Source organism: Desmodus rotundus, chromosome 3, assembly GCF_022682495.2.
Source record: "Desmodus rotundus isolate HL8 chromosome 3, HLdesRot8A.1, whole genome shotgun sequence".
In the NCBI taxonomy this organism is placed as follows: Eukaryota; Metazoa; Chordata; class Mammalia; order Chiroptera; family Phyllostomidae; genus Desmodus; species Desmodus rotundus.
The window spans coordinates 109105592-109130611 of NC_071389.1; positions in this window are offsets into that span (position 1 = coordinate 109105592).

Sequence of the window (25020 nt, forward strand, 5' to 3'; positions counted from 1 at the left end):
CAGAGGAAGGGAGAAGGATTAGAACTATGTGAGGTACCAGACGGAGGGAAAGGCTCAGTGTGAAGGAATGTTCTGGGGTTTGGCTTGAGCCATAATAACTTGAGCAAATGAGCTTTCCCTAGTATATTATAAGGATTTTCCCTCCTAGTATAAAATTAAATAATTACAAATGAGTATATACATAATTTTTATATTCCCTCCCTCTGTGAGCTTAATGGTTAAAATGGGCTCATTTGGGAATTGGCATTAAGACAAGGAAGTTCTGGCCTAATGGGAACAGACTCCCACTTTCATTGTTAGGGAAGTCCCAGTCAGCTCTGCCGTGTCCTGTTAGGCACTCACCCAGGGACCTGGGCCTGAAACTCCACAATTTGATATGCATTTTCTTATGTTCTTTTCCCTTTGGTCCTCTTTCTAAAATTCAGACTCTCATTTAGTAATAGCACATTTGCACCAAGGTGTTAATGATTCCTCAGATCCTCTTCCTAACGACAAAATGCTGAGCAAGGGTGAAAACACAAGAAACTTGGATTATGAAACAGAGGGAATTACACATCATGTTTATTAGCAGCATTATTTGCTGTAGCCAAAAGGTGGAAGCAACCTAAGTGTCCATTGATGAATGAATGGGTAAGCAAAATGTGGCATATACCGACAACTGAATATTATTCAGCCTTAAGAAGAAAGGAAATTCTGACACATACTGTAATGTGGATGAATCTTGAAGCCACTGTGCTATGTGAAATAAGCCAGTCATGAAAAGACAAATATGATGTGATTCAACTTATGTGAGGCACAGAGAGTAGTCAAAGTCATAGAGACAGAAAGTATAATGGTGGTTGCCAGGGGCTTGGGAGGGGGTGGGGGAGGGGAGGGAGAGTTAGTATTTAATGGATACACAGTTGCAGTCCTGCCCGATGAAAAAGCTCCGGAGACTGGTTGCACGGCAATGTGAATATACTTAACACTACCACTAAATTATGCACTTAAAAATGGTTAACAGCCTGGTTGGTGTGGCTCAGTGGATTGACTGCCAGCCTGCAAACCGAAAGGTTGCTGGTTCAATTCCCAGTCAGGGCACATGCCTGGGTTTTTGGCCAGGTCCCCAGTAGGGAGCGTGCAAGAGGCAACCACACATTGATGTTTCTCTCCCTCTCTTTCTCCCTCTTGTCCCCTCTCTCTAAAAATAAATGAAATCTTTAAAAAATGGTTAATGAGGGAAATTTTAGTTATACGTATTTTACCACAATTTAAAAAAGAAAAGTTAAGGGTAGTGAAAGCCAAAATAAATTTGCCAATTTTGAAATTTTGCACACAGCAGACCCTAAATAACATTTTTTAAAAAATTTTATTTGTATGCGTACATTGTGAGACAGAAGGGAGAGATGTGTTGTGGTTACTGCTTTTCTATTCTGGAGTTCCCATCTCTGAATCCTCCTTGGTAGGCATTAGTGTCTCCCTCACCCTCATCATCATTGAAGGCCTCCCCTAGTGTCAGGCGCTCAGGCAGTTTATCTTTTGCGTCCTCACAACAGCCCTAATGAGGTAGGTGCTAAGACTCCTATTTTTACAGGTGGAGAAACAGAGCCTGCTAACGCCTCTAGGATCAAAGAGCTGGGAAATGGTGAACTCTCTCTTCAGAAAGTTCTTTTTCAGTCTATTTACTAGTATGTATGTATGTATGTATTAATTTATTTTTTGCCCTAAGATAAGTGTTCGTATCCCTACATCTTTATCCACCTTGGAAGACTGCAGAAAATTTGAAAACTAGAAAATAAGTGCCTTCCTAGATCTTCTTAATAGCAGGTGGGAGAACCAGAGTGAGTGGAAGAGTCCAGCCTAACGCCAGCCCACGGTGTGTGCAGGTCCAGGACAACTTCCTGTATGCTTAATCTTTATGCATTTAATCTGAACTTAACTTAACGTAAGAAAATGCTTCTTATTGTTAAGATGTTTATATGCGAAGTTAACAAAAGTGTGTAAGATCTTGGGACACTAGCAAACGCTGGAAAGCAAGAATTTCTGAGCTTGTTTTCTCTCTTTCAATCAGGTAAGGATCGTACAGGAAATAACTGTGTTTCTATCATGTTTACACTTCAACATGCATGGGTAGAAATGACTCCCCTCCCTTGCTCCCTTCTTCATTCTACTATCCACTGAATGGGCTGTCATCCCAGCCCTCACTCCTGTCCCAGTTAAACCTTTCACTGGCTCTCTCTGGAGCCAGGTCAGAACCTGCGCTCTGATCTACAAGGCTCTTACAAGGTGACCCTGCCCCTCCAGCCTCCTCTCTTGGCTGATACACACATGGCCAGTTCCAGCCTTATTAAGTTACTTGTTCCCTGAACACACCATTTTTTAAAATTTCTTTCACATAATAGTAATTTCCCCTGTTTATCGAGTGGGCCAGGCACAGTGTTAAAGGCTTAATGTAGGGAATCTCCTTTCATGTGTAGAGCAATCCTGCAAGGAAGGTACTATTACATTCCACTTTATAAATGAGGAAACTGAGACTCAGAAATACACAGGAATTTTCCCATGGTCACATAGGTAGTAAGTGGAAGTCAGGATCTAAACCAGGCCTGCCTGGCTCCAAAGCCAGTGCTCTCAGCCCAGTTTGTCCACATGACGAAATTGTGTGTCTCAAAGCACTGCTCATATTCTATCACCACCAATCCTTCTTCAAACCCTCCTGGACCCTTCCACCTCTGCCCTCTGCACTCACGCACACCGTTTCTCCGTCCTGCCCCATCTCCCTGGCCATCCTTACTACTTGTGCTAACGCATCAGATTGAGCACCTGCTGTGGGCCAGGCCTGTGTGGTGTGCCCCTGACAGCAACATGAGCAGATCATCACCATCTGTTTAGGGCATAGCTGTGGCTCCCTCAACGGCAGGGCCTGGGTTGCACTTTTGTTGAGATCCCTCATCCTGCACAGTTCCCTGGTTGTTGACAAAAGAGACCTGACTTTCATTCTCAGCCTGGAGGCTTGGTAGTTAGGAGCAGGTTTGAGGGACCTTCTCCCCAGCTCTGTAGGTTTTCCCAAGGGGGGTTTCCTCATGTCTCCAAATCCTTTATCACACTCAAATGCAATAGGGCAATCCAGAATTGAGGGTCAGGGCAGCAAGCCATAGACCCATTTCTCCTCAAGGTGTATCATCATCATAATGCCCAACTAATTGTTTCTTTTAACAAATCCTTCCAAAAATAATCAGGCCATGAAAGTCCCATTTACAAGATGGCTATTTCAGAACAGTCAGAGCACCCGACTAAATGCCTCCACCCAAACATGGCAGAAGGAATTAACAAGCAAACAGAGGACTTGACTATTGATTCTGTGCCTTAGGAATCCATTTGCTTTGTGAAACAATGCAAACCAGGGGATTTTATAGAAATCTTCAAATATCAGTCTCCCAATAAATTGTTAATAGGTCACCCAGTGTTTTAACGTGTAACTATCTTAAATCATCAACATAGGAGACTAAAACAGCTTCTGGAAAAGGTGATCAGACATTAATTAACAGCAGAGGCTTGCCTCATTATGCAGATACAAGCTCAGATGTGATTTTTCTTTCTTTCTTTCATTTAGGCCCAAACCTTTCCCTCCATTTTCCTTTCACCGAGAAATGCTGTACCTATGAGGTTGGGCTTATACAGGCAGATGTTCCAAATATCTCATCTCTTTTTCTGTGTGTGTGCCTGTTTTATATTGCCTATGTTTCAGGTGTTTCTTTTTAAAAGGCAATATTAAAACTTGTATTTGCATTGTCTTCCATTCAATAATTTTTCTTCTGGAAAAATGCTCCTTAGTATAATAGGACTAAACTATGGTTATTCTGGAGAAAGGCAGAGGGAACCAGGTTTGGGGGTAATACAAATGGGAGTTTGGTCTTTCTCTAATTGTTGGCTATTTTCTTAAAAAGCATATATTCATGCATTACTCATGTAATTGAAAATTAAATTTTCACGAAGTATGAACAATAATGAGACAAAAATATGTTGCAATTGATTTGGAGGTTGGTATTGTTTTTCCCCAATACAGCTAAATATATTCATTCCTTGGGTCCATGCCACCTTCTGAGGAATTTATTCAGTCTGTACAAGCTGCTCGCTGCTGCTGCTTGGCCAGGCCTATGGACATCCCTCCTGAGTGCCCAGCACCCACATTTCCCACCAGTCGTTTCTGCCACTGCCTCCTGGGGTGACGCTGCACCTGTTTCCAACATTCCCAAAGTTGCAAACTCTCTAGGAGCCCAAATAACCTTCTGTTTCCTTCAGACCTCCCAGCTCTAGAGCCTGCCTACTTGTGTATGAACTGGGGTAAATGTTCCTCTCTCCCACAGGTTGATTTTCATCTTTGGAGTTGGGATGAGCACCAAATACTAGGCTCCCTATTCTCTTTTCTTTGCCTTGACTTAGGAATTCACTTCCTTCATTGCTTCCTCCTAGGACCTTCAAAATGTTCCCTTTGAAGACCCTCTTTCCCCTTGCAAATCATTCAGAAAGATCATTTGGAGGGGGAAATGAGTCTTCTCTGGCCCACATCTATGCAAATAGCTTAGATCCAGTCATGTATATTTACTTACACATGCATTGTGAAGATATGTGCATGCATATTTGAGAGTATAAAGCCATATCTGTATGTGCAGATATATGCATGAACAGACAATTCAAAGAGGGACTTAAGCAAATACTAAGAGCAGTGCTCATTTCGTAATTTTACTACTTGCTGACTTTGGAATTTTACTTTCACTGTAGTCCAGTACATCCTTATTAACATAGTTTCAGCTTATAATTAATTATCAGTGTGATGCACTATTTCAATATGTTTGGAATGATCTCATGCTTTTAAACGTTGCTATTTTTTAAACTTTGTAAAGGTCACCACAGAGTAAAAACATTTCAAAATACCAGAAGTTTATTACTAATGTTATTTTTACAAGTTAAGTTAATGATAAGAAATGATGGTACAAAATTCAGCGACTCGCCATGATCCACAGAGAAAAGTACAGTGGTTGCTTTTCTTGATGTGTTTTCATGTCTCTGTATCCACGGCATCTTTTTAAAAGTGAAACTGATATCACTGCTCATACAGTTAATGTGAACCTTGTGAGTGTGATACATATACACACACGAGGTATATATCCCTATGAGTAAATGGAAGAGGCAATGAAAATATTCTAAAACAAAGGAACTTACTTGGTTTTCTTAGAGAACTCTTTACATTAATTAGCTGGCTCTTGGCTCTTAAGGTGGCTATGCCTGGAAAATCGGGCTCACAAACATCTGTGACCTAGAAAAATAACCTTTAATTCAAGACAAAAGAATAAAAATAAAGTGAAAATGTGCTACTGTTCATCTGGCTGGGACACATGGGCTATTTCAGGTGAGGGGAAAAGGAGCAGGTGTGCAAATTTACCTGCATCTTTAATTTACAGTGTCTCGGTTCTGACATAATCCATACACTCAGCATGTCATAGCTTGCTTAATTACTTAAGAGACCCAGAGAATAACAGCAAGATCTTTATTAATGGCGGCACGTCTGGCCTCTTGTGCTTCTTTCTTTGATAAGCTGGTTATTGCTTTATTGGCTCCAGTCTTTTCAGGACCATGGACAGCTCCGCCGCAGCAGGGAGTGTGTTCCCTGCATCTGCTCTTCTCCTTGTAGATCTGAAAGATTAACTATGTTCACATCTCTGCTCCACAGAGGAGGAAATGGGTGCTTATAATTTAAATGATATGTTCAATTCACAGGCTTAACTCCAAAAAGCAGTGTCTCCCCAACATAGCAGAGTGAGTCGGTTTAAACCCATAGTCTGCCTTTAATAGCTGTGTGGAATTTGGACTTCAGTCCTCTCATTCTGTAAAAGAGGTGTAAGAATGTCTTCCAGACATGGCAGTGAGAAGGAGAGATAAAGCACGTGCAATTGCAAACTCAGCATGGCAGAGTGAGGGCTCCATAAAGGACAGCCAGTGACACTATCAACACTCAGCCCACACACCACACTGAGAAATAACTAAGTGCAAAAATACACCCCCTAAAGTGCTGCTGGCACCCAAAGTGAGTGAGGTTGAATTTCAGAGAGCTCTACCTGACTTCTCATAACACATTCTTGCTCCTTAGGGCAAGGAGTTTCAAAAATAACTGGTATCCTCTCTCTCTTTTTTTTCTCAATTCATAAGGTTTAAGAATTAGCAAAACCACGTGTACATAATTAGATAGTTTGATCCCAGATTTACCAACCTTAGCAAAATGGAACCTTCTGATTAATCTCGAAGTCTTGTTCTATAGCCTTCTAGACTTTGTGCTGTCCATCAGTCCTCCCTACTCTCTCTCTCAGATAGTATTGATATCTCTAATGTCCATTCCCCTTTTCTCTACTCCTGCCACCTCCACTTTGTGTAGGGTGTCCACTGAGTGCCTGCTGTGTGTCAAACACTGAGTGAGAAGGCAGCCATACCCTCTGGCTTTGTGAAGCTACCACCCAAGGGAGGAAGACATTAAATAAGCAATTACCATAAAGTAGCACTGTTATCACCTATAAGAATCTCCCTGTTTTAGAGAAGTGAAAAGTAGCTCTTCCTTCTAAAGAGCATTAGGACTCTCATCCAAACTGAAGAAAAGTAACAGAAGAAATTATTATCCTTATAATAGCCTAGTTGTTACCTCAGCAATGGAGGCATAATGCCAAAGCCCAGCATCTCAAAGCTCATAAAATGAAATATATGAATTTTCTTAGTGCTGTCAACTTTTTCCTTTGCTGGGGAAAAAAACACCTCAGAATGGGGTCTTTTAAGTGTCTCTAACACACACACAAGGAAATCTTCTAGAATTACATTACATAGGCACCCCAAAACCTTACGGTGTGCCAATAATCACACTGGAATGCACACAAAGGATTAGAATTCAGATTGTTGATAGTGCAGTCTGGAGCGAGCATTTGGGAATTGCTGATTGTATGATTCATGTGCATGCTGAACATGTACGTCATTCATGCTTTTTTACTTTTGAGCCATGTTACTTGACTTATGGCATAAATTTCACATCTAAGGCTTATCACACAGAACATATCTAGTACTAATAAGGATTTGTGTGCAAATGCTTATCCTCAAAAAACTTTGTGAGCATTAATCAATATGTGCACCCCCATACTGAAGGTGATACATCTTGTATCCCTGTCTTTCAGAGGCTCGGGACTATGTATGCTGCATTCATCGCAGGGCATCTCGGTGATGAAATCTGGCAATCTAAGCATGTACAATCCTCGCCTTCAATTTTTGGGGTGTGAAGTTTCCTAAGTATGTCCTTCCCCACTCTCTTCAGCTTCCATCTCTTTTCTTTTTCTTATTTTTTTTCTTACCAATATTAAGGACCAGTAAGTTTGTGAAACAAGTTATATTAGGAACCAATCAGCAGAAAAAAAAGAAATGAAATTAATAAGAAAACAGTATTTAGTTTACAAATAATCCATACTAAATTACACGACATCTAACTTTCCTTCCCATGATTTATTACTGCTTTAGTAAAATGAAAATACAGCTATCCTGTGTTTAGTAATGTATGCCAGGCATTGTGTCAGACAGCAAGGATAAAGATTTTATTAATTAATTTATTTTTAATTATTGTTATTAGATTTTTCACATTTAATATTGTTTTGTCTTAATTTGAGGTGCACAGCGTAGTGGTTAGATAATCATATATTTTACAAAGTGATCCTCCCAATATTTCCACTACCCATACCCACCTGGCACCATATACAGTTATTACAACATTAGTGACTGTATTCTCCACGCTGTACTTCACATCCCCATGACTGTTTTGTAACTGCCACTTTGTATTTCACAAGCCCTTCACCTTTTTCACCCATTCCCCCAATGCCGTATCCCTCTGGCAACCATCAGTCTGTTCTCTGTGTCAATGAGTCTGTTTTCATTTTGCTTGCTCATTTATTTTGTTCTTTAGATTCTACATATAAGTGAAATCATATGGTATTTGTCTTTCTCTGACTGGCTTATGTCACTAAGGGTGATACCCTTTAGGACCACCCATGCTGTCACAAATGGTAAGATTTCATTCTTTTCTATGGATGAGTAATGTTCCATTGTATACATGTACCACAACTTTTTATCCACTCATCTACTGATGGGCACTTGGGTTTCTTCCATATCTTGGCTGTTGTAAATAATGTTAAAATGAACATAGGGGTGCATATATTCTTTTGAATTAGTGTTTTGGGTTTCTTCATATTTATACCCAGAAGTGGAATTACTGGATCGTAAAGTGGTTCCATTTTTTAATATTTGAGGACCCTCCATACTGCTTTTCACAGTGGCTGCACCAATGTGCATTCTCACCAACAGCGCAAAAGGGTTCTCCTTTCTCCACAACCTCGCCAGCACTTATTGTTTGTTGATTTATTGATGATGGCCATTCTGACGGGGGTGAGATGATATATTACTGTGGTTTTAATTGGCATTTCTTTGATGATTAGTGACATTGACTGTTTTTTTCAAATGTCTATTGGTCATCTGTATATCCTCTTTGGAGAAGTGTCTATTCAGGTCCTCTGCCTATTATCTAGTTGGATTTATTTTGGTGTTGAGTTGTACGAGTTCTTTACCAATTTTGGATATTAACCCCTTACCAGATATATCATTGTTCTACTTATTCTGAAGCACAAAGGTGCCCTATAGCCTAAAGAATCCAAGTCCACTTAGCAGGCGTCCTCTGATCTCCACACCCTCAGGTCCTTCTCTGACTGCCTAATACCCACTTATCTTCCCAAATTCACCTTAGGAAAAAATCCACCACCTCTTCCCAGAAGCCCTTCCTGATCCTTTCCTACCCCAGCCCTAATTTGTTAAATATGCCCATTCAGTAGGTTGTCAGATAAAGATCTCTTTTTTTAATAGAAAGGACAAGATCCTTGCCTTCAAGAAATTTCTGGTCTATTGGGTAGGCAACATTGAAATCAGATAACTTTGATGTACTTAATAAGTGATATGATAGTTTTATACACAGACTGTGTAGTCAGCCTATAGAAGAAGTACTTGATCTAGTCTGAATCAGTTATGGGAGAATTCTTAGAGGAGATGAAACCTGAGCAAAATCCTTTGCGGTAAATAAGATTTGTCAGGGTGAAGTGGGAAAACGCATTCCAGTCCAGGTGGGCAACATGAGTACCACTAAGGAGGTCTGACACAGCAGGCGTTGTGGGCAAGGGTGGTTGAGGAGAAAGGCATGTAAAGGAAGCAGCAAAATTCTCTTCTTTGTTACAGCCAAATGATCGAGGTAAAGAGTAACAGCAGTTAAATTTCGAACATAGATAGAAACCAACCTCATAACTAATGGGAAGCCATAATTTTTCTCTGGTGGCACTGAATTATCTACATTGTACACATTGTATGGGATTAAACTTCATTCCTGAGTGTATTTTTCATAAAATTTTTCTCTCATTCGGGCCTGTAATGTAGGAGGTAGAGCTCGGGGTTCTTGACTGCTCATTTCGGTTAAGCTGAAAAAACCTCAAGGTGGACTGGATGGAGCAGCCGTAGCCTCTATTACACTACAGGGAGCCTGAGGGCAGCAGATTGGTGACGCCAGACTGAACCTCCCTGAGTCCGAGACTTATTTTTAGGGAGTCCAGACACAGGGAGCACGTGTCTTGCATGTGACTCTAAACTACATTACCTCAGTGTATATGTGCAGAGGGAAAAGGTCAAGCAGCAGTCACACAAGTCAAGAAGCCACTCCCAAAAGGACATAAGGAGGGAATTACAATCCATTGCCAAGACAATAGACATTTCTTCTGGCCAGGGGCCCTCAGCCAGCCTTCCCTTATGGGGTTTAGAAGAGCTACATCCAACACAACCCCACACCCCCAGTGGCACCAGCAGCTACAGTTTCTCAGGATGCCCAATGAGGTAAGAATTTTTCTCCCCAGTCATTCATTCTGCAGTATTGGCATCGAGCAGTGCACTAGGCGGCAGGCAGTAAATTCTAACAAGATCACACTGCCCTCGAGGAGTTCATGATCTATTGCGGAGAGGAGGCAAGAACCCCAGTGATTCTCTAACTCTAGGGTACAAACAAACACAAGTATACTTCAGTTTTGTCAATGCTATTAACTGAATTGTATCCCCCCAAAAAGGGCATTAGTCAGCTCTACTGCCATAACAAAATACCACAAAGAGGGTAACTTAAGTAGCATAAACCTATTTTCTCATAGTTCTGGAGTCTGGAAGCCTGAGATCAAGGTGTCAGCAGGGTTGGTTTCTGCTGAGCTCCTCTCCTTGGCTTGTAGACAGCCGTCTTCTCCCTGTGTCCTCACATGGCCTTTCCTCTGTGTGCAGTGATGTCTGGTGTCCCCTCCTCTTCTCCTACGGATACAAGTCACATTGGATTAGGGCTCATCCTAATGACCTCGTTTAAATTTAATCCCTTCTAGAGAGACCCTATCTCCAAATACAGTCATATGCTGAGGTACTGAGGGTTAGAGCTTCAGCATATGCATGGGGGGGGGGTCACAATTCAACCCATAAAAGGGGTATTTAACAACTTGGGGCTAGGGTAGAAAAGGAGCAGGAAAGCCTTCCAGGAAGAGGTGGTGAGTTTTTTCCTAAGGTGAATTTGGGAAGATAAGTGGGTATTGGGCAGTCAGAGAAGGACTTGAGGGTGTGGAGATCGGAGGATGCCTGCTAAGTGGACTTGGATTCTTTAGGCTATAGGGCACCTTTGTGCTTTAGAATAAGTAGAACAAGAAGCTCGCATGGTTGCTCTGCTATACTTTTTGAGACCGAATTAGTTGTGTTGGTGCACAATACAGCACAAATAAGGAAATAAAGTTTTGTTAATGTTATTCACTGAATTGTATCCCCCCAAATTCCTATGTTGAAATCCTAGCCCCCACTACCTCAGAATGTGACTCTGTTTGGAGATAGGGTCTTTAAAGAGGTGATTAAGGTTAAATGAAATCATTAGGGTGGACCTCAATTCAATGCGACTGGTGTCTTTGTAAGAAGAGACACCAGAGATGTCTGCGCACAGAGAAGAGGCCACATGAGGACGCCGGGAGAGGGTGGCCACCCACAAGAGAGGCTTCAGGAGAAACCAACCCTGCCGACACCTCACTCTTTAACTTCCAGCCTTGAACTGTGAGAAAATAAACTCATTCTGTATAAGCCACCCAATCTGTGGTGTTTTGTTGTGGCAGCCCTAGAAGACTAATGCAGTTAGGTGACATATATTTAGATAGTTTCAATCTACTTTAAATGTAAAAACTTTCAAAATGTGTAATCATTTTTGAAGAGACATATTTCTAAGCTGCAGCTATCAATTACAACATGATTAGCATATTCTGACCATTGTTGGTGCCATCAGGCCCTGTCTATCTTTAATTTACTTCAGGTCATAATGTAGCCCTGCCGTGGCCTCAGGCACTTGAGAATACAGACCTATCTGCCTCCTCTGCAGCCGTCCCAGGCCACTGAGCTTGTTGAGGGTCTGTTTTTGTTTGGTCTTGGTCTCCTCCCGCCGTGTCAGGCTGTGATCTCCACCTGCTTTTCATGTTCTTGCCTCCAAAAGCCTTCGGCATTCTTCCAAAAGATGGCTCTTAATGGCTGTGAGTTGGATACCAGATAACCAAGTTTGTTAGAATTCTATGTAAAAATTCATGGATTTCTGTGGACAAATTTTGTGATGTCTAACTCCTCGGAGACACTGTGACTTGCCTCCTCGATTTTTGGCAGCATCAGATAGTTGAGATGACCTCCTAAATGACTGCCAGACAAGTGAGACTTTTTTTTTTGGGCCAACATGATGGAGAGTTTTTCATAGTGTGAACAGTCCCCCCGGGGTCTGGAATGTGAGAGTCATTCCCATCTTCCACCCGTGTCCTGTGTGCCCCTCAGAGAGTCTGTGGCCCTGCTGCACGTGCCAGCCGCTCCACAGCGGGGCTGCCGGGAACGCATCCCCTCTAGCCCTCCCCACCTGACATTCTGCTGAATTGGTAAGTTTCATGGAAGACAGATGCAATTTATCTTCCTACATCTCTATCAAGATCTAGAAAGATACACTAATTTGTTACACTTCATTCAGAGCCATCACACAAATCAGAGCCCATAGACTGGCAAGGCAATTTTTAAAATGTCAAAACAAAAATCTGGAGGGCCAGAATTGAAGGTGAGCGAATCGGCTCTGACAGAGAAGCCACCAGCATGGGTTCTGATTGGCTCTTTCTCCCACAGGGGCTGGGGACAGGCTGGTACATGAGGGAAAATGTTCGACCCTTCCCTGTGCTTTCATGTAAAGGAAGTCAGTAATCCCTCCTGTTCAACTCTGAGCAGAGCTGCGTTAGAGTCCCTGCGTACTTGCTAACCCTGGCCTGTTCACTGCCCAAGCTTGTTCTATGGGTTCCTGAGCACAGCTGCAGTGGACCAGGGGAGGATAAGTGGGAAGGTCATCCTCTCAGCCACCTCCACTGCTACTTCCAGATCCACAAATTCTTCTGTCCTTCATGTCCTTCCCATGGGATTTTACATCAGACACCCTTACTGTCAGCAGACACAGTATTAAAGAAATGATATGTTTCAAGTTTATTTTACGGATATATTTTAAGCCAATTAACCATTCAAGGCAGGATTTTACTTAAAAATGCAGGCACCAAATGACAGAGAAAGCCCACACTCCCTCCCCCACCACGTCCCCACCATCCCCTACAGCCCTTCCTCAGCCCCAATCACCCTGCTTACCGGGACACTGGTTCGCAGGATCGGCATTGGAATGTGCAAGATGACGCTTTGTGACCGTGAGACTGACTACCAAAGAGCTTTCTCAGAGTTTCAGTGTCCTCAGAAACAATGTGAGGAGGTAAGACAGTTGATGAGTCTGTTTTTATCCATATTTATTCCGTAAATATTAAGGATCTACTGTGTGCAAGGGGCTGAGCTGAGTCCCTGGGAAAGGTAACTGAGGTGAGTCAGACATGAACCCTGCCTCCAAAAGCTTGCTGTTCAGGGTTTTGGGAAGGGGACAGGCAATCATCCACAAACGCCTAGATCTCAGGTAGAAAATGGTAAGTGTTGTGGTGAATTCAAGAGGCTGACAATTCTTTCCTACTGGAGACCGGGTTTCATTCTCCTTTCTGTCCTTAAATCTGAGTGGCCTTGTGGCTTGTCTAGACCAACAGAAAATGACAGTGAAGCCCCAAGACTTCTGACTGGCTCTAAAGAGATCCGCACCTTCTGCCTTTGCTACTTGGAGTAGCTTCCTCTTAAAGCTACAAAAGTGGTTCAGCCCGCCTGAGACCACCATGTGAGGAAGCCCAAGTTAGCCACACGGAGGAGGGGCCCTGCGGGGCGGCTGATCAGGATGTTGGCTCTAGCCTCTTGCACAGGAAATACACACTGAAGGATTTAGGTGTTAAGGGATCAAACATATGTAAATGACTCTCAAATACTTCAGGAAAAGTCTTTCACTCTTTTAAAATATAATATAATATAATATAATATGATATAATAAATATAGTATAAACAAGAGGAACAAATAATAACAGGTGAATCTAAGAGATACATGTATTCTGTATACTATTCTTATCCTTGCAATTTTTCTGTGTATTTGAAATTACCTACTTTCAAATTAAAAGTACCTAAAAAAAATCCTGATATAGACACATCTATCCTTGTGGATAAATAGTTATATTTACCTCATGTGGACGTATGGATAACAGTGGCTCAAAGAAGCCACCAGCCTTGCTGGTTCTCTGGGTTTCCACTAATAAAAAGGAAGCCACCACATTTGCCCAAGGCCTCTCAGTAACCCGGTATAAAAGCTGACACTGCAGGCTCCCCATTGGCCAACTCGGGTTAGGAAGCAGGACAAAAGGGACACAGCTGTGAGCCTTGTGTTTCATGTATGTTTGTCTTGGCTCCTCTATTAGATGTTAAGCCCTAACCGGGCAGGGACCAGGCCACTGGTAATAGGGCATTCACTCATTTAAGCAATCATGCATTCACATATTCATTTAATGTCATCCAGTATTTAGTGGATGACTCTGGCTTTGTCACTCTGACTTGTCTCTTTCATATTAACTAGAATAACTTCAGACATAAAGTGCATACTCAAGAGGCTAGGTGGCATGGCCCTAACTCTGGCCAGCAGCATGTCCATTGGGGAGAAGGGGTGAGGGTATGCAGATGGCCATCAGACTCTGCCTGTCCCCACGCATGGAAAAGCACAGCCGAGCTCTCGCCCTTTAGGTGTAGGAGCACTAGCCCTGGTTTCCTTTGGACCCTCATACGGCGGAACCATTTCACGCTGCTGGTTTACGAGAAAAGCCTGTACGTTCACTGACCCCATCCTCATCTTCATGACCCACGGTGCTTGTACACCAAGGGTTTGGCAGACAGAGCTCTCACGTTGAGGAGCCACCATTTGCCCTGTGCTATATCTTAATCCATGGTTTAGCAAGGGGTAGTTTTATTGAATATTTTAATTTTATGACTTCTATAGCTCCATTTCATATAATTTGCATAGGAAGAGAGTTTTCAGGAGCCCCTTGGTCCTGATCTGAACCATCCTCTGCAACCTTCTCAATCTGAGATTTTTCAGCCTGTTTTTCAAAAAGCAGGGACTTGTCAAGTGCAATCAGGGGTGACCTTAATTAGAGTCTAGATCTTCTAACATCTCCCTGCTGGTTAGTGCTACTTTCAGAAAAAGACTGCTCTAAGCGAGGCTGCAGGCTACTGTGTGTGTGTGTGTGTGTGTGTGTGAAGCAGAGTGAGAAAAGATGATATTCCTGTGACTGATAGGGGCTTGGAGCTCAGATTCCCTTTACTCTCAAGTGTTCCCGGTGGTTAAGTACCTTTGGTCCAGGCAAGAGAGTCTTAGCTAGTAACCTCCACTCTTGTCGTTTCCTATTTCCCTGCCCTCTCCTCCCACCTCCTACCCTGATAGCTGTGGTCCAGGGAAGAAGGAGGGGCTGAGAAATAGAGAAGAAAAAGCAGACTGGGGATAGGATGTAGGTAGAAAAGACAAAGCTGATTAGTTCTCCCTCCCCCACTTCACCTTGCAGCTGAAAAACAACTACTGTTCCTTTAACTTAACTCTAAACTCCCTGGCACCGGTGGGAAAGTGATCCACTTAGCAAAGCTGCTTTTAGCTTTTGCCCTTTGAAGCAGAGATGGAAAAACAAGGGATTTATGTAGGACAATCACTCTTTTTTATTTTTTTCCTCCAATTCTGGAAGACAGAACTCATATATATAAACAAGAAATTTTTAAAAACACAAAGAAAGCCTTCCCTGTACTACTACTAGGTGCATGCCCTTAAAAAATTCTGTAAAATAAAGCTGATCTGAAGGGTATGCAACAGATCAGAAATACTGCTCCAAAAGTGGACAGAAGAGAATAATGGAAATATTACCTGTTTAAAAACCTCTGCTCATGCAAAACATCACCTACAATACACCATCTGGTGAGTCAGTTTTAAGCAAGTACACCTACTATCATTTTAGTTATTATATTTCATGTGAGTCTTACATTTTATTGAAATACACATTTGTTTACCCAAATTTCTCTTTGCCATTTGGCTCAATAATTGGGCCCGTCTCATAAGCTTTATGGGTCAGGATGAAGAATAATGATGTTCCATAGTAACATGTTGTTCCAGAATAATGGTGTCCCAGCCATAATCGTTAGTTGAGGTCCAGCCCAGCCTTGGGAGCCCTGGCCTGACACTGAAGACTTATAATGTCCTCCGCTATTGCTCCCAAATCTTGTGTGACGTATTTGCATTGGTTGGACAGAACATATCTCAAAGCCACTCCTCATGCCTAGGGCGAAAGGGCTACCTCTGAAGTCCACCCATTCCTGAAAAATAAATATTTTGTCATAAAAGTAATTTTTTTAAAGTTAGCTTCTTCTGAAATGGCATATTTCTCAGTGAGATAGACGGCCTTTTCTACCCCGCCAGGAAGGGGAAGCTTTCAAATAAATCTAGTGTTCCGTCTTTCCACTTAGAAATTCTCTCCTGGTGAGCCTGGAATTAGTCTGAAGACTGCGGTTGGGGAAGGGGGAGGTTGAGGAAGTTACCAGCCCCAGGGGTTCTCCATTACTTTCTTATTTCATCTGTCCCAATCTGGTCTTGCCTGAGAGGGGAGAAGGGAAAAGAGGCATTAGCATTTTCACAGGGAAGACAATTGTTTGATTCCTGTGTTTTATCAGGACTCAAAGCCATGCTCAGAACAAGCGGCAAAGGCCTTCCTCTGATTTGTTCCATGGCCATCCCGGGAAAAGGCTGGGCCCTTCAGTAAGCCAGGGACCAAGAGCCAAAGTGGGTGGTGGGTTGAATGAGCCATTGCTGGCTGAGGGGTAAGGAGTTGGAAGGCAGCAAGGCTCAGCCATGCCGGTTTGAGTTCTGGCTGCGTGGAGGTGGCTCTGCTGTGCAGACCTGGGCAGGACGTGGCTGCACCTCAGGAGTGGCCGGACGGGTGCTACAGGGTTGCTCCTGACCACCTGGCCAGACAGACATCCCAAGGGTCCACCTGTTGTTCTCTGCCTTTTATATCGTGCTTCTAGGGGTAGTCATAATGGCGAAGGTGGTGGTGCTGTGATGACAATGATGACAAGAGGCATCTCTGTTATTCTGTCAACTCTTCAGTCACCTGGTGCACGTTGCCTCATTGTGAGGTAGGCAGGTTGCGTGATTATGCCTGTGTCAGCGATAAAGAATCAAAGCTCAGAAAGTTTAAGTGACTTTTCCTGGTCTCGCAGTCAGAATTCAAATTATTCAGAGTATGTAACTCCAAATCCTGTGTTCTTAGCTGCACCGAGCGCTCTTCTTAAGAAACCTAATCTGAGAAAAGAGGGCTGGCCTTTAAGGTACGTCTAGTCATAATGCTGAATTCTGTGTTTGGCCTGCCTATAGCAGGATTTTTAAGTAAGGTCATATATCCAGTCTTCTGTTTAAATTTTTTATTTGACAAATTCAAGGTTGCCTGGAAACAACTACCAGAAGAAATGAAAAACCAACAGCACATTTTTTTCAAATCCAAAAATTTAATTGAATTTAATACTCAGATGAGAATTCTGAATTTTAAAGTCTATTTTTATATAGCCTTTGGAAAGGTAGCTTCCTTTCCCTTTAATTATTTGGAGTGACTTTGTAAATTTACAAATGCCTTGGAAATTCGTTAATGCCAATAAAGCTTCCTATTAATTACACAGTGCTTGGCACTGTGGGGAAGAGAATATAAAATGTGCTCCTTACCCTCACAGTGTTTATTATCTAGTTGGAATTGGTCATATAATCACCGAAGGAAAAGTGACTGGGTGAATGAAGTCCAGAAAGGAAGGGAAGGTGAGAATGGGGATAAGCAGGGACACACTGATCAGCACCTGAAGGCGGGTAGGGAACTTTAATAGGGTGGTGGGTGGCTGGTGGATGGCGGGCCAAGGATTTTATAGGCAGGGGAAATGCACGAGCACACCGGCAAGGGTGAGCCAGGGGCAGAGGGAGTGTAAAAACAGAGCTTTGGCACGGAGGGTTCCTGGAGGAAAGTAGAAGACAAACTTGGACAGCTATGTTCAGACAAATAGAGAGTGTCAAACAAGGCAACTGGGATTTTGAATTATACACAAAGCAGAGCCTTGAAAAGTTCTGGGCAGAAACGCTGAGTGATCTAATGGCTTATATTAGAGAGATGTGGGTGCAGAGACCTATCAGGAGGCTGCTGGACCACAAGTCAGAGATTGAGAGCCTGACTAGAGAGACAGCAATGAAAATAACAAGAGAAGGGGAGATTGAAATAAGCACCATGACTGTTGTTACTGAATGTTAAAGGTTTCTTCTGCAAGATCCTAGTCAGGGAATCTCTGGGCTTTAACCAGGTTTGGTGACACCTGAGACAGTCCTCAGGCAGCCTAGGAGATAAGGAACCAAAAACTAACCAGAGTAGAAAGATACAGTGGACCTTTTTCAGACATGGATTCTGCCACTTGTAACGCTCCCCGGCCCTTTCTTCCTTTTCTACCTTGAACTTCAAGGCTACCCAGTTAGCCTGCCAATAAATAAATACTTATTAGGTGTCTAAAACTGAGTAGGAACCATCCTAGCCCGGCAATTTTCAACCTTTTTCATCTCATGGCACACATAAAGTAATTACTAAAATTCTGTGGCACACCAACAAATATATTTTTTGCCAATCTGACAAAAATAGGTATAATTTTGATTTATTCACACTGGACAGCTATTGTTATATTGGGTGTTGTCATTTTTTAATTTAATAATCCCAAGGAAAGGAGGTCAGTGCCCCTTACTAAATAGGTATTGCATGTTTTAAAATTTTTTGTGGCACCCCAGTGTGCCACAGCACACCGGTTGAAAGTCATTGTCCCAGCCTGTCTGAGACCACCTTATTGATTTATGTTTCCTCTGCAGCTCCTCTTCCCACCCTGCCTTTCACTTTCACTGGGGATGGTTCCCAAGGCTCCATTCCCAGGACTTCCCAAATTGACCCTGGCTTCCTTGGTGTGGATGTTTGCATGATTTTTATTACTATCAATCTGAAGGGACTTTCTAGGGTTAGTTCTCAGAGCCACACCGTCCAAGCATAAACCAGCTCGGAGGCTTGTCCCACTTCTGTCCATTAGTCCCCCTTCTCAAGTAGTGAGTCCTAGACTATCTTTGCAGATCCCGAGAGACTTCGCCATTGCCCCTTTTTTACTAAAAGCTTCTTCAGCAAACTTCCCTCTCACGTATTCTTTTTCTGTATGTGAACCCTGCCTGCTTTAATGAGCAGCCAACTTCCAATCTCACTCACTTTGCCATTTACAAAGTCCCCAATACTATACTAGGTGTTTCATATTATTTCTAGGTATTGGCGCAGCTGAGGAAATGGCAGGGCAAGAACTTTAATCCATCCTTCTAAGGGTGTTCTGTTCTCAGTTGTCTCTAAGGCATCTGTTATACCTGTTTCTAGCCTAGAATACCCCTGGAACTCATGAACTAAATTTTTGTGACACTGCTCAAATTTTATTTCTTCCCTGAAGACTTCCTATAAGCATCCAACGTCATCTGATACATTGGAAAATGACCTAGTATCAGAACTTTTTTTTGAACTAGAAAGGATCTTGCAGATAACCTCTTTTAACTCCCTCTTTTTACAGATGAAGAAACTGAAGCCTCTGAGATTTTGATGCTTTTCCCCCAAGCCACCAGCGGTTGGTGACAGCAGTGGCACTAGCACTCCCGTATTACCTCTTCTGCTCCCAGCACAGAACAGTTGCTCCCTGGGCATCAACAGCAGTCAGGGCCTGAGGCAGGCACCGTGAAAGGTCTATGTGTCCTTCTTATCTCCCTCATTGCTTGGCCTTATATATATCTGATTTCTAAATAGTGTAGTTGGTTGTGATAATATATTCTAAATAAAATTTTCTGCCCCACTGCAGTCTGGCTGACCTTAATGCTATTTGCCTTTGCCAGGTCCTGAGAAATATCTGAAGGCAAATTAACAACTGAGTTGATTTTTTAGAAGGTTATGACTTTGATTTTAGTTTCCAGAACACTGCCATTTTATCTCAGCTTTGGAATTTTCCCAGATTTTTCTTATTTATGAATGCACTACTTTCAAAACTACACAAGCAACCAGGAGTTGGGTGTTAGAATCAATTTGTATAGGAACTAATTGAAAGATTATGTTCTCTTCACTACAAGATATCTGTGACTTCCAGTCAAGATGTAGGCATAGCTAAAGACGATTCACCTCCTCACACAACCACAACAAAAATTACAACTAGACCACAAAACAAATATCACCCAGAATTGTCAGAAAATCAAGCTGTATGGAAGTCTGACAACAAAGAAGTTAAAGAATCCGCATTCATCCAGGTGGGTAGGAGAAGCAGATGTGCAGAGACACGTGGAGAGGCGTGCAGATGCAGAGGAGTAGAGTTGCAGAACAGGCGGTCCCACACACATGTGTGGTGGTTAAAAATCAGGAGGGATACCTCAGGAGCAAGGGATCCCAGCCCTGCACCAGACCACCCAGCCCAGAGTTCCAGCACCAGGAAGATAGATCCCCCAAACTTCTGGCTGTAAAAACCAGTGGGGATTGGGGCAGCTTAAGCAACTGCAGGATTCTCAGGAGTCTCCCCTTAAAGGGCTGACAACAGACTTAGGACTTAGGCAAACTCACTCCCTCTGGGCTTCAGCACCAGGGCAACAGCTAGGAGGGCACCAGTGGCATAGGGGGAAAAATTAAAGTGGCTGGTAACAGGGTGAGTGACGGGAGACAGTTTCCTCCTGGACAAAACTCCAGAGGTCAGGCAGCAGCATTGTCACCTCTCTGAGCCCAACCCCACACAGAGCCACAGCGTGGTGACACAGGTTGTCCCACCCTGGTGATTACCTAAAGCTCCTCCCCACCCAATTTACTAGTGTGCTTTTCTACACTAGGCCACACCACTAAGACAGAGAGTCAAAACAGTTCTACCTAATACTCAGAAACAAACATGGAGACTGCCAAAATGAGGAGACAAAGAAATATGGCCCAGATGAAAGAACAGAACAAAACTCCAGAAAAAGAACTAAAGGAAATGGAGATAAGCAATCTATCAGATGCAGAGTCCAAAATACTGGTTATTAGGGTGCTTGAGGAACTCATTGGGTACTTCAACAGCATAAAAAAGACCCAGAAAAAAATGAAGTTTACACTAAGTGAAATAAAGAAATATATACAGGGAACCAACAGTGGAGGGGATGAAGCTGAGAATAAAATCAATGACTTGGAACATAAGGAAGAAAAAAAAAAATTCAATCAGAACAGCAAGAAAAAAAAAGGATTCCAAGAAAAAGTGAGGATAGTATAAGCAGCCTCTGGGACACCTTCAAGTGTACCACATTAGAGTCATAGGGGTGCTGAAAGGAGAAGTGAAAGAGCAAGAAATTGAAAAACTTATTTGAAAAAATAACAAAAGAAAACTTCCCTAATTTGGCAAAGGAAATAGACATACAAGTCCAAGAAGCACAGAGAGTCCCCAAGAAATGAACCCAAAGAGGACCACACCAAGAAACATCACCATTAAAATGCCAAAGTTTAAAGATAAAGAGAGAATCTTAAAAGCAGCAAGAGAAAAGCAGTTAGTTACCTACAAAGGAGTTCCTGTACAACTGTCAGGTGATTTCTCAAACGAAACTTTGCAGGCCAGAAGGGACTGGCAAGAAATATTCAAAGTGATGAAAAATAAGGATCCACAACCTAGATTACTCTAGCAAAGCTATCATTTAGAATGGAAGGGCAGGTAAAGTGCTTTGCAGACAAGGTAAAGCTAAAGAAGTTCATCATCACCAAGCCACTATTATATGAAATGTTAAAGGGACTTATTTAAGAAAAAGATCAGAACTATGAACATTAGAATGACAATAAATTCACAACTATCAACAATTGAATCTAAAAAAAGAACAAAGCAAACAAGGAGAACAGAAACAGAATCATAGATATGGAGATGATTTGGAGGGTTATCAGTTGGGAGGGGTAAGGGAGAGAATAGGGAAAAGGTGCAGGGAATAAGAAGTACAAATTGGTAAGTACAGAATAGACAGGGGTACGTTAAGTACAGTGTAGGAAATGGAGAAGCCAAAGAACTTATATGCATGACCCATGGACATGAACTAAGGGAGGGGGAATTGGTGGAGGGAATGGAGGTACTGGGTGGAGCTGGGCAAAGGGGGAAAATTGGGACAACTGTAATGGCATAATTAATAAAATATATTTTAAAAAGATACCTGCAAAGATGAATGTAGACTGTGCCCTGAGCAGGGAGTTCCCCCATTTGCTCTGTAATGTAAGGTTGCGCGGTTCAACAGTAAACAACCAACAGCTGCGAAAAGGAAGCTGAAGACAGACTATAATTTCACAGCACGGAGGTCTGTAATTTGTGATAACAGTATTGTCACTCTGATTCTTTCCTTATACATTGCCTTCCCTTTAACACAAACTTTATAAAGGATCCCACATTTTGAAGTGTTAACACTTCCAGTGAAAGAACCAAAGGAGAACTTTAAATCTGCCTGCAGGCCTTCAATCTTGCTATTTTAGTTGAGGGTCTACCTCAACAGAGAGCTGCTATTACCCGAAGCTTCAGGAATGGTCTTAAATTAGTAGAAAAATGTGGTTTATTATCTTTTATTTAAATATGGCATATTAAACATCAACTTAATCACATTTTTCTCCCAAACCCTGTTAAGATGTTAGCAAAGAAATAAAACATTACATTTAAAATATTAATCATGATTTGAGCTATATAACATTCTGAAGAGAGCAAAACTGGGGACAGCAAAAGGATCAATGATTGCCAGGGGCTGGGGGAGGGAGAGATGAAAGGCAAGAACAAAGGACTTTTAGAGCAGTGAAAATGCTCTGTATGACACTGTAATGATGGATGTTTGCCCAAACCCATAGAATCTACACCACCAAGAACGAGCCCTAATATGAACTGTGGGCTCTGGGTGATGATGATGGGTCGTTGTAGGCTCATCGATGGCAACAAATGTGCCACTGAGGTGGGGGGTGTTGGTAATGGAGGAGGCTGTGCATGTGTGGGGGGCAGGGGGCATATGGAAAATTCCTGTGCCTTCTGTTCAGTCTTGCTGTGAATTTAAAACTGCTCTAAAAATAGTTTACCAATTCAAAAAAATACGAATTAATCCCGAAGACAAGGAGCCCAAAAAGGAGGGACACTGGAAACGCTATGTTGAAGGCTCAAAGCAGATGGAAGAGTGGAAAAGGTGACAGACACAGGAAGTCGCACCTACGAGCTGGTGGGAAGGGGGTGGAAGGATCCTGACACAAAGTCTGCTTTCCTTGTCTAAACCGGGAATGAGGAGGGCGTCCAGGTCTAGGAGGACGGAAGGAGCTGTAGCTATCCTGCAGGCAGCCGTTTCACCTGAGCTGGCACTTTCTGTCCATCTCTAGAGAAGTCTTTTCTCCTGGACAAAAATCCTTTGATATACCTGGGGGCTGGGAGCCTGGCTTCCCAGAATCCTGAGAGCCCAGGTGGAGAAGGAGGCTGAGGAAAGGTCTCATCATTCAGTCAACTGACACATCGTCCCCCAGCTTGCAAAGTCACCTCACTCACTCCACCTTAGGTGACCTCGGGTCCTCCAGAAAGTGAGGGAGGAGGGCAGCTAGGGCCTAATTCTCTTGATCTGACCTTCTCACCAAGCCCTACTTCTAGTCCCAGACCCAATACACCTCTCCTTTCAAGGACCTGGAGAGGCTTCTCCAATCCGGAACCTTCTTGGCCCATAGGAGAAGTATCTTGCTCCTCCTCCACCTCCTCCTCCGCCCCTCCCATCCCCCCGAGGCTCTCCATTTTGTCAATAGATCACTGGCATATATCACAATCCAAACACTGTAAAATGGTGTCTCCTTTGACAAGTCTTATTTTTTCCATAGTGGTTATTATCAACTCACATTTTAGCATATACTTATTTGTATCCTTTTTTTTTAACCTCACCTGAGGGTATGCTTTTTTGATTTTTTTAGAGAGAGAGAAACAGGTCGGTTGCCTCCCGTACGCACCCTGACTGGGGGTGGAACCTGCTATGCTTTGGTGTACGGGACAACACTCCAACCAACTAAGCCACCTGGCCAGGACCGTATTCTCTTTTTGGCCATCTTCCCCACCTCAAAAAAAAAAAAAGAAAAAAGAAAAGAAACTCCACGAGGGGTTTTGACTGCCTTATATACCTCTGATTTCTTGTGTCCAGAAAAATACCTGACATAAAATAGGCATTCAAGAAATATTAGGTTCATGAAATAACAAGTAAAATTAATTTTAAAAACAAATGAATATATGTTATCTTTAAGAAAAAAAACAGCTGTATAGAAATGCCCTAAATAGGATACCTTCTCATCTAATTTGACACCAGAAGCTAGGGAAAAATTTGTTTTCCTCATTAAGAACCCTTTCCAAAATCTTACACTGTGTATCACAAAACCTTAAAAATGCTTGCAGGCAACATAATATTGTATTAACAAGACATCTAGCATTTCTTATTAGATTGACCTTAGAAACTTAGCAGTTGACCTAGTAAGTTTAATGGTTGTCATGAAAGTTACATTGTCACTAAAGAGCCAGCATGTTAGAACCCTCTCGGCCTCTGTGCACAGCTGTCCTGCGTCCTTGGTTATAACAGGAGGCACTTTTACCGGGGTGGTGATTCTCCACCAGTATTTAGCCATTACCCCAGATGGTTAGGACAGTATTTCCCCAAGTGTGGTATATGTAAGAAAATAGTTTACTTGAAAAGAAATCTTGTATTTTGGTGTACTCTAAAAAACGTAACTGATACTATGATGAGATGGCCCAAGGAGTCCGAGGCTGTTATACTGAGTTTGTGTGATAATGTGACATAGCAAGTCATGTAGATTTTTCACGTACTACTCAACTTGGAAGTCATTCTTTTTTTTTTGTTTTTGGATTTCTTTTTTTATTGAATTTATTGTGGTGGCATTGATTAACAAAATTGTATGGGTTTCAGGTGTACAGTTCTATAGTACATCATTTGTACTTTGTATTGTGTATTTACCACCTCAGGTCAAGTCTCCTTCCTTCACCATATGTACCCCCTTTACCCTCTTACCTTTTCTCCCCAGCTCCCCAGCCCCCCTCCCCTCAACAGCTGTCAGGCTGTTCTGTCTCTATGAGGACATCAGTCTTTTCAGACTCTAATCCTCCTGACACCTCCCACCTCACTGCGATTGAGAGAAGTAATTTCTAGATAGCAGGGAGTTGCAGCTGAGTCACAGAAGGATGCGCGTGCCACAGAGAAGCAAACCCAGCCCATGGGGAGGAGTGAGGACCCTTAGTTCTGTCTCTTTGAACGAGCTGCTTAACATCTTCGTGTCACCATTTCCTCGTCTGTAACATGCAGATGAGAACAGTACTTATCCAATAGGGTTGGGGTAAGTATTAAATGCATTAATACACAGGAATATCCAGTGATCATTAACTCTTCCT